The 11,194-nt window shown below is 43.1% G+C and overlaps 1 long non-coding RNA gene across 1 annotated transcript; it reads right to left on the bottom strand.

Moving 5' to 3' along the window:
* Positions 1-2,728: 2,728 nt before the first annotated feature.
* LOC117040361 lies at positions 2,729-8,575 on the bottom strand. The gene is made up of 2 exons (XR_004425837.1): positions 8,221-8,575; positions 2,729-2,815 (listed from the first exon to the last, which is right to left on the bottom strand). It is a non-coding gene; the product is annotated as an uncharacterized LOC117040361 (long non-coding RNA).
* Between the last annotated feature and the right edge of the window lie 2,619 nt (positions 8,576-11,194).

The raw sequence follows: 11,194 nt of genomic DNA, 5'->3' as shown, positions 1-11,194 counted from the left end.
ACTTTGTCTATAAGAGCACAGCTGTCAACTTTTCCCTTTTCTTGTGAGGAATCCTATTCGGAATAAGGGAATTTCCCTTAAAAAAAGGGGAAAGTTGACAGCTATGCATAAGAGTAGCCTCCCTGGTTTCAGCATTATTTCACTTTCCTGGGCCCTTTTTGACAATATAGGGCAAGATATTTCCCATGGGCCATTCCGTTGCCTTTTTGGTTTTTTCACTTGCAAAGACCCTGACTCTTTTGAGATTCTTCAAGCAGAAATATCAGGGGGGCCATGATCCCATGACTGTCATTCCAGAAAGCATGAGCTTCCAGAAATCCACGAGCTATATCATAAATAGTTCCCACATGCAGAGTTGAAAGTGTTGGCTGAAGTAGACTTTATAGGTTTTCCAGACCACCCTGTGACAGTTGCTGTAATAATAATAATAATAATAATAATAATAATAATAATAATAATAATTTATTTGTACCCCGCCTATCTGGCTGAGTTTCCCCAGCCACAATGGGTGGCTCCCAATCGAGTGTTAAAAACAATATAGCATTAAATATTAAAAACTTCCCTAAACAGGGCTGCCTTCAGGTGTCTCTTAAAAATAGGATAGCTGCTTATTTCCTTGACCTCTGATGTTCCACAGGGTGGGTGCCACTACCAAGAAGGCCCTCTGCCTGGCTCCCTGTAACCTCACTTCTTGCAATGAGGGAACTGCCAGAAGGCCCTCGGCACTGGATCTCAATGTCTGGGCTGAACGATGCGGGTGGAGACGCTCCTTCAGGTATATTGGTCCAAGGCCATTTAGGGCTTTAAAGGTCAGCATCAACACTTTGAATTGTGCTCGGAAACGTACTGGGAGCCAATGTAGATCTCTCAGGACCGGTGTTATGTGGTTCCAGCGGCCACTCCCAGTCACCAGTCTAGCTGCTGCATTCTGGATTAATTGCAGTTTCCGGGTCACCTTCAAAGGTAGCCCCACATAGAGCGCACTGCAGTAATCCAAGCGGGAGATAACTACAGCATGCACCACTCTGGCGAGACAGTCTGTGGGCAGGTAGGGTCTCAGCCTGCATACCAGATGGAGCTGGTAGACAGCCGCCCTGGACACAGAATTAACCTGCGCCTCCATAGTCAAGCTGTATACAGTGGTGCCCCGCTAGACGAAAATAATTCGTTCTATGAATTTTTTCGTCTAGCGGTTTTTTCGTCTAGCGAAGCGGCAACGACAGCCGCGCTCTGCTAAACGGAAAAAAAGACAAAAATTTTGCATCTTGCGAAGCAGCCCCATAGCCTTTTTCGTCTTGCGGGGCAGCTTCCGCTAGACGAATGCCATTCGTCTAGCGAGTTTTTCGTCTAGCGAGGCATTCGTCTAGTGGGGCACCACTGTACTTGTCATGTGAAGTAATGCAGGCTATTTCCCCGTACTGTATTTGTGCTTTTGCAATGCAACTCGTAATTTCCAATGGGGGAAATAATAATAATAAAAAACTATCAAAGACTAGTAACAATATGACATAGCTTTTAATTAGTGCAATTTCCTTTTCATTTCACTTCCAATTAAATCATTTTATAATTTCATAACTATCTCCGGGCATCACGTGCAGAGGGTTTTCGGACACATTCATCTCCGCTTAAAGAGGAGTTTGTGAATCTGTCTTCATTATGGTCTGCGATGATGCAAGAGGATGTTACCCTTGTGGACTTGCTGACATCATAGTTGCTTGAGGGGAAGCAGTGCAGGATCTTGTCCCAGGGAAGATTCTCCTTGTAGGCTTTTAGCCTCATCTTCCAACAGGCTGACTTTGGACGGGAAGACTACAAGTTGTTGGTGGCTCTGTTCTTCCACATGAGGCGTGTCATGTAGTTACTTGTACAAAGGGAGGGAAAATTAGAAGCAAACAGTAGCCAGTTTGGGCTGAATCTGGGATTTGGCTGAATCCTATGGTTCAGCTGCCTTGGAAGCCCCCTCCCCCCCAATCTTTGTTCAAGTATTATGAACAATGGAGGGGGGAACATTCTCCCTATCCACTTTCTCCACATAATCTTATACACTTCTAACACTTTCCTCCTCTTTCCACCTTTTTTCTAAACTGAAAAAATACAAAAACATTGCAAACTTCCTTCTCACAGGGTGATCCTCCAGCCTGGTGGGCCAAATGCAGACCTCCAGGCCTCTCTCGCTGGCCCTTGGAACTCTTCTCAGGCAGCAGCCCCTCCCCAAGTCACACCCCTCACTGGCCCTGCTTTGCACTGTCCCTGGGAATTTTTCACTGGCTGGGATACTCACTGAACTCTGTTATCACCTCTTGCTCTCCTGGAGCAACAATTGTCCAGAAGGGAATGTGGCCCTCAGCCTGAAATTGATTGCCCACCTCTTTTCTAGCCCTTTGTTTTCTTCTGGGGGCGGGTGGTGGTTTTCCCTTTTATGCACCTTTTCCCACATCTGCTGCACATCTTTTCTAAGAGTCCCTTTGGAGAATGGTTATTTTTGTCATGCTTCCCGGAAGCATCTGATCAGCTTCTGTTTTGGAATCATGCTGCTGGACCAGATGGGCCTTTGGTCTGGTCCAGTAGGGTTATTGTTAACCAGATGCCCACAGCTGCAGGGACTGGAAACTTATGGCCCTCCGGATGTTAAGATTCCAAGCCCCACCACCACCTGCCAATGACCAAGGCTTATGGACAACACCTGGTTCCCCATCTCTGCCACAGAGAGTCTCCAGTTCCCCCTTACCTTTCTTATTTGGCTCCTGCTGTTGCTCCTCTTTGCTTTGACAGCAGCAGAAGCATTCCCTAATTTTAGCTGCCACATAGCTGCAGGCTGTAGACCATGGAAATAAAAGGAAAGTCAGATGGAAATCTCTGTATGCAGTCCACATAACTCAGCTTTCAATTTTTGAAAATGGTGGGGTTTGCAACAAGAGAAGAGTTTGGTGCAAAGAAGATGTAGAGAAGGGGCTGTTGTAGTGCTGGAATAATCACATATGCCCTCTAGTTTACCTTCTGCTTTGCAAAGAGCTCCTTGTGAACTATTTGTATGACATGATCGAGTGACTGTATTGATTACTGTGAATGGACCCATTCATAATGATTAAGATGTGACATAGCTTAACTCATGAGAATAAAATAAACTTGACAACTCTTAATGGCTGGAATGCTCTCTCTAGTCTTTGGAATGAATGTCACACCCATCAGAGTTTGGAGAAAGTGCTCAGCAGAATTTTTGATTTAAGCAGAGGGTGTCTGGCAGCTGGAGGGTTTGTTTTGTTTAAGATGGAGTTACCGGTAACTAAAACTGGGAGTGGAGCTGCTACTGTTGCTTCTTGGGAAGATGATGGAGGATTGACAGTTGTGCTATTTGCTTTAGAACTCTAATTGTTTTCAATATCTTCAGCACGTTTGTTTGTAGAGAACAAAATGCAATAACAAAATATGTGCAGGAGGAGAAAAAAATCACTATAAATTTCTTGCATACCAGTTCAACTTGAGGAAACAGTCTCTGTAAACTGATGCACTCTGCACGGAACTTCCTACTGCCCCCCCCCCAAGTTGTATGACCCAGTCTCTCCATCTCCCTTGTTTTTAGTAGCAACGTGTTCCTGGTCAGCCACCCATCTAGATAGTTTACAAAGCCAGACTTCCGGCGCTAACTGCCATGGCGAACAGCGGGTCCCAAGACGGCGGACACCGGCCGTGCAGCCAATTAAGGATAATGTGAGAGTAATTATCCTTGCAAGCTGGGGGTTGGGGGGGTGAGCTTTCACTCACAGTTTGTCTGATACCTGCCTCTTGCTCCGACGGAATGTGGGGGGCAGGACCACCGAGTGTATAGCACTGCACATATCAGAAACTGCAACGCAGCCACATGAGAAGAAGTTCTTCTGTTTTTTAAGATGTATCAGAATTTGGACTTAAGAAACAAGCATGTTCTGAATGAAGGAGGCAAGATAACCTGCTAAATGGACCAGTCACTAAGCGTCAAGTTCTGGAGAATATTTCTGTCATTATTGGGTTGGTATGTTAGTAGAGCAGAGCCTTTGTTCTCTCTTTATATATTCACTATGCCATTTTATGATTTGGCAACTCTTCACCAAAGAAAAATTAGCTACTAATGGAATGTCATTAATAATGGATTGTAAATATTAAAGGAATGCAAGAGGGAATTAACAAGAACTTTATAATGCTTATGGATTAATTCAAAGAACGAAACTATGTGGAAACATTGGGATGTTTGGTGGCAATACTCCCTAAGGAGGACTTTGATTTGGTAACATGGTTGTAGTAGTAGAGTCCTTTAAGTTCCTGGGCTCTATAATTTCTTATAACTTAAATTGGTCAAGCAACATCAATAGTATTATTAAAAAGGTCCACCAGAGGCTGTATTTCCTGCACCAACTAAGGATATTTAAATAGCCCCAGGAAGTGTTGATCCAATTCTACAGAGACATCATTGAAACTGTTCTCTGTAATTCTATAACAGCTTGGTATGGTACAGCCTCCAAGAGAGACAAGAAAAGGCTCCAACGAGCTGTAAGAATTGCAGAAAGGGTAATTGGTGCTAGCTTGCCTTCAATAGAAACAATTTATGCTACCCGAGTTAGGAAGAGAGCAGAGAGAATTGTAGCAGATCCTTTACAGCCCGGTCATCATCTGCTTGATTTACTTCCATCTGGACGTCGCTACATGACTTCATATACAAAATCGGCCAGGCACAGGAATAGTTTTCCCCCCTTGTGTCATTAAATTGTTAAATTCGTAGTTGTATAGCTAAAGGGGAGGTAAATGATGGGTGGGGTTTCTTTGCTTCTTTGTATTGTGAGAGGAACAGTGTCTGTATGTTTACATTGCAATGTAGCCGAAACAAATTCCAAGTATGTTGGAAAATGTACTTGGCCAATAATAAATTATTCCTATTCCTATTCCTATTTATTATGGTGCTGGTGAGATATCAGCTTGTGATCGGGCGGGAAAGAAATAATAATAAAAAAAAACTGCTGGAAGTCTGCCTGGAGTAATGGCCAGACACCAGAATTCATTCGGTTTTGAGAAAACCAAGATGGCGACAGGCCTTTACCCAGCAAAAATGAGTCCTTAGTGTATGTGTGTGTGTGTGTGTGTGTGTGTGCTGAAAATGATTGAGTAAAACAAGAAAGGAAGGACGAACTTAAGATTGGAAAAAATGAGGAACTGAGAGAAGCGGAAAACAACAGATTTCCCCATCCCTATTGACAGGACACATGCCTTGCTTAGAACAGATGCCCACTTCTATCCCTGCCATCTCCAGCTAAAGCATAGATGAGGTAGCAAATAAAAGGACAGACCTCTCTCTGCCTGAGATCTGGGAGAACCATTGCCAGTAGGGGTAGATAACTGGTTTTTGAGCTGGATTTCCAAGATTCACCACCAGGTTATGGCCTGATCTAAGGGTCTCTAAGCAGCAGCACCACAACCACCACTCAAATGCATGGTGAAGACAAAAGAAAAAGGGCAAGAAAAAAGCTCTATCGATCACTGAGGTCCAGCACTGAGGTCCAGCTCCGAGGACCTTCTGGCGGTTCCCTCACTGCGAGAAGCAAAGCTACAGGGAACCAGGCAGAGGGCCTACTCGGTAGTGGCGCCCGCCCTGTGGAACTCCCTCCCTTCAGATGTCAAAGAGATAGACAACTACCAGACATTTAGAGGACATCTGAAGGCAGCCCTGTTTAGGGAAGCTTTTAATGTGTGATAGATAGATAGAATTTTATTTACGGCCATAGGCCCATACAGAATGTGTGATATTTTAATGTATTTGATTTTTGTTGGAAGCCGCCCAGAGTGGCTGGGGAAATCCAGCCAGATGGGCGGGGTATTATTATTATTATTAATCATCATCATCATCATCATTATATTAGATTTTAAACCATTTTATTAATAAGTGTGGTAATGGGCCTAAGAAAATATTTAGATCTTACAGCGGCATTTGGCAGGATAAATTGTGAAAGGCTGAGGATAAAACTTTGGAATTCAAACATGGACTGGCATTTGTGTACACTTAGTGAAACATCATGCTCTAAAACATGAGTGAGGGCTCATCCATGCATACCTTTTGCCCTGTGCTTTTTAGGCACAGGTCCACACTTCCCAGGTCTAGGTCTCAGTGCTTCATTATTATTAATTTTTGCCATGCCACTTTCCCCAGGAAAACCCATTCTTCAATGCTTTGTAGGCATCAAGATCTCCACAAGCAGTTTTACTAGAACTAGAGGTTGCAATATGATTGCTCCCGACCTGAGAGTATGCTTTGGTAAAGTGCTAGGACAGTTTTCTTACCGGGGAAAAAAATATGAGATTTGGCTAAGATAAGTCAAACGACTAAACAACAACCAAGTCAACTGGAAACCATTCAAAACAAATATCTCAGAATAATACTGGATATGCCCACTCTACCATAGCAGTTGTTATTAGAGCAGAGCCTGGCATTATGCCTGTACGGTTTTACTTATGTACCATTTTAATCTTTTTAATATCAAAAGCTTTATAATTCCTAAAAAAAATTTTTTTATGCAACAGCTACAATCACATAAGGAGACTACCTGGGTAGCAAATTGTGAACAACAAACTTTAGCTTTTGATATAATTCTCCAGCTTCTTAAAAAGTGGACCCTATATTAGACTTGAATATATAGAGAGAGTAAGTTTCGGGGTGGGGGTGGTTTCCATTCCCAACAAGCTCTACAGGCAATCCAGAAATCATTGTTGTCTCCAGTTACATTTTCTTAAATCAACACATATAATGGAGAATTATATAACAGTTCATTTAGTAAAGTACTTCTGGCTTTGCATTTCAAGACTATGTCTTCATAATATTTAGAGGGACTATAGCAAAATATGTATGGAAATGAGAGCTGGACCATAAAGAAGGCTGATCGCCAAAGAATTGATGCTTTTGAATCATGGTGCTGGAGGAGACTCTTGAGAGTCCCATGGACTGCAAGAAGGTCAAACCTATCCATTCTTAAGGAAATCAGCCCTGAGTGCTCACTGGAAGGACAGATCCTGAAGCTGAGGCTCCAATACTTTGGCCACCTCATGAGAAGAGAAGACTCCCTGGAAAAGATCCTGATGTTGGGAAAGATGGAGGGCACAAGGAGAAGGGGACGACAGAGGACGAGATGGTTGGACAGTGTTCTTGAAGCGACTAGCATGAGTCTGACCAAACTGCGGGAGGCAGTGGAAGACAGGAGTGCCTGGCGTGCTCTGGTCCATGGGGTCACGAAGAGTCGGACACGACTAAACGACTAAACAACAAATAGCAAAATACTGGTAGAACAGTGTTTTGCAAATGTGATGCTGTAGCAGTAGAATATCTATATCATTATTTACTGTACTGCTCTTTGAATTCTGAACCAAAGGCAAAATTTATTCTGAATTTGTTACGTAAGATACCTGATGGTGATGATCAAGCCAAAATCATATATTTGATATCTGATTCCGACAAATTTGTGACAGAGCTGGAAGATTTGCAGTGGTTGCCCAAAAGTTGAGAAGAAATGTTAATGAAGTTAATTTGGTGAATTGCAGAGACTTAACTGGATGGTTTAATAGGATGGTTTAATCAGGTTTTTTAACCTTTGGCGTTTCATTTAATTTTACCTTTTTATATTATTTTTTGTATATTTTCATGTAAATATATATTTTGGTCAATGATTTTTTTTAAATATTGCATGAGTGGCTGATTTGACCATGATGTTTGAAACAACAACAATAAGCAACAAACCAGAAAAAATGAAGTAGGTCCTCAGAAACATGTTTAGGTTAAAGGTAAATACCAGGTTGGAATGGGTTGAAGGCAGTAGACTTGGGGAAACAGTACTGGGCTGTAAGGTCACAAAGTCTGACTAAGGCCACACCATATCTACAGAACCTAAGGAAGGATATAAGTTCTTCCCAGAGTGCTCCTGAAATACTTCAGTCTGGAAGTAGCTCAAGGAACCGGCCACTGGCTTTTAGTTTGGATTAAAACTCTTCACTCTGACATGGAATTGGTGCCTTGAAGCAGCTGTGTGACCCAGCAAACACACATCCCTCCCTTCCCCCTTTGCCAGGGGAAAGATTAAAAATAGATCAACAGGGACAAAAACCACAGCTGAAACACCAGCTCCTCTTTCCCTTTGATCTCAGGTACTGAAAAAGCTCTTTTGCAACCAAAAGTCATCTGGGCTTTAGATAAAGCTGTTCTTCACTTACCGTGAACAATAACTCAGACCATGTTTCCTGTGGGTGCAGATGGGTGCGCTCTCTCTCTCTCTCTCTCTCTCTCTCTCTTTCTTTGCAGTCAACAGGTTTACAGCAAGAAAGCTGTTGCCACTTGTTTCCTCCTTCTGGTAACACATTACATCGCTTCCTCACCCAGAGGGCGTTGCCCCAGTAACCTAGTCACATGTGGGTGACAGTTAGCAGGGTAGGTGTTTTGTGACTCATACAGTTGCTCTGTTTGCTTCACTTTAAGCTAAGGAGGAGAGGGGATCTGGTCTTGTCTGTGAAGCTTTGCTGTGTGAGGGTTGAGGGAGTCAGCTGGTGGGGGACTTACCCAAAGAGCCAGCATCTGACATAACTCAATTGGTGGAGTTATAGGTAGGTAGCCGCGTTGGTCTGCCATAGCCAAAACAAAATAAATAAATAAATAAATTCCTTCCAGTTTCTCTAAGGTGCTACTGGAAGGAATTTTTTTTTATTTTTTATTTTGTTTCAATTGGTGGAAACACTTTAAGAATCAAATCTTACTGGTGCAACCTGTTTATTCAGTGCTAAGTCCTGTTTCCCCCCCAGTGCAGAAATGTGTTAGGCAGCTGCAGCCTTTGACAGATTTCACACATGCCCTTTAATGCTAGTTTGAGCCTCTCTATCCTCTTGGGGACTTTATTTTATCATAATTTTTTTTTTAAGAGTGAAAGAAAAAATATATATAGAAACAAACAGGAAGCAATGGTACAATGCTGAATAAATCAAGAGAGGCAAGCACAGAAAGCTGTCAAAATAAATGGTGCATTGTCAGTGTTATGCTGTACTTGAGCTGTAGAAACAACATCAAACTAAGGTCACCTGCAACTTCATGTTCTTGGTGTTTTAAATGCACCTGTATCTATTTACAAAATCCACTGAGGGCCGTTAAAGAAGGTGGATGTACAATGAAAGAAGTTGGATATACCTTCCCACATAGTATGTGTTTCACCAGTGATTTGAACTGAAGGCTTTGGTTAGTAGTTCATTGCCAGTCTTCTATCCATTATCCTTTCTTCACCTGAAGTTGTATACAGCTGTGAGCAACTTTTTAACATTTTCAACATCTCCTCCCTGTAGGTGATGAAATCTGTTCATTTACAAACACACAGCCTGCCACCACCTGTGGTGTCAATTACAACCCCCCCCCCCAAAAAAAATCTCTGCTTTCTGGTGAAACAAATAGGTAAGGTAAAGGACCCCTGGACGTTAAGTCCAGTCAAAGGCAGCTATGGGGTTGCAGTGCTCATCTTCATCTTCAGACCGAGGGAGCCAGCATTTGTCCACAGACAGCTTTCCGGGTTATGTGGCCAGCATGACTAAACCGATTCTGTTGCAATGGGACGGATGCCCGAGTGCACAAAAACGCTGTTTACCTTCCCGTCGCAGCGGTACCTATTTATTTACTCACACAGGCATGTTTTCAAATTGCTAGGTTGGCAGAAGCTGGGACAGCAACAGGAGCTCACACCATCGCACGGATTCGAACCGCCAACCTTCTGATCAGCAAGCCCAAGAGGCTCAGTGGTTTAGACCAGTGTTTTTCAACCACTGTTCCGCGGCACACTAGTGTGCCGCGAGATGTTGCCTGGTGTGCCGTGGGAAAAATTGAAAAATTACTTTATATATAGTCAATATAGGCACAGAGTTAAATTTTTTAACATTTTTTAACATTTTCTAATGGTGGTGTGCCTCGTGATTTTTTTCATGAAACAAGTGTGCCTTTGCCCAAAAAAGGTTGAAAAACACTGGTTTAGACCACAGTGCCACCCATGTCCCAGTGAAACAGATAAGGTTAATGGAAAACCGCTTCATTTTCATCCATTTCCTTCACTACAGCTGCCCTTAAACATTCTTTGCTGGAAACTTCTATCAGATCCATTCAAGCCAATACTGCATTCTGATTCTCTCTCTCAACCCACCCACCCCCCTTTCCATCAATCTTGTTGGCTTCACTGGACAGCTGGTGAAGGTTGGTAGGGCAGGGTAGAAGCAGGGCTGTGCACAGGCTTAGCCCGAATCCTGGACTGAAGATGGCTAATCAGGGTCAACCTGAGATTTAGCCAGAGTGGGTTGAGGGAACCCAAGATCTTTAAAAAACAAAACAAAAAAAACCTTTATTTAAACTTCCTACTTTCAAATTCAGATCTTACAGATAATACATAACACAACGTAACATAACATATCCTAACATAACGTAACCTAACATAGCGTAACAACATAGCATAGCATAGCATAGCATAGCATAACATACCATAGCATAACAACGTGGCGTGGCGTGGCGTGGCATGGCGTAGAGGGAACCCAAGATCTAGCCAGGTCAGATCAGGTCCACCTGGAACCACAGGAGCCAACTCTTAGGGGCTGGGGTCCCTTTGCCCCACCCCCAAAAGGTGATGGGCATTCCCATTCAAATGGTGTGTGTATGCTGTGTTTTGTGATCAATTATCTGGGGTTGGGCTTACCTGCCCCCCAATATTTTATTCAAGTTGGCACCCCTGCCTGGAACAATCCTGGAACCAAGAGGTGTGGGGCAACCTGGTAGCAAGGAGAAGGTGTGGTGGAAGGAGACACACAAAGGCAGCCTACATGTGTCTCGTTCTTCCTCCTCCCAACCACATGATTAATTAGGCTTTAAAATGGAGAGTCTTCAAATTGGTTTGGGGCCAGAATCTGGGTTGGGTTGCCCCTGGATCCAGATGTGGATTTGCAGAACCCTAGGTAGAAAGATACTCTGTGGGACTACATCTGTGTCAAATGTGGGGCAATCTGGACAGAAATATTGGGGAAAGGCCTTCTGTAGCTGAAGAAGGGCATATATCGTGGGAACAGGATAACAGGTAAATTGTGTTGATGCTCATTGACTGAAATGAGGGGATGATTACTGAGTAAATAAATGTGTATTTGATGTTTGCTCATGATTTCATCCGGAAGCATTGCT

This window comes from Lacerta agilis, chromosome Z (assembly GCF_009819535.1).
Source record: "Lacerta agilis isolate rLacAgi1 chromosome Z, rLacAgi1.pri, whole genome shotgun sequence".
Taxonomy (NCBI): domain Eukaryota; kingdom Metazoa; phylum Chordata; class Lepidosauria; order Squamata; family Lacertidae; genus Lacerta; species Lacerta agilis.
This window is presented reverse-complemented; position numbering and strand designations above follow the sequence as displayed.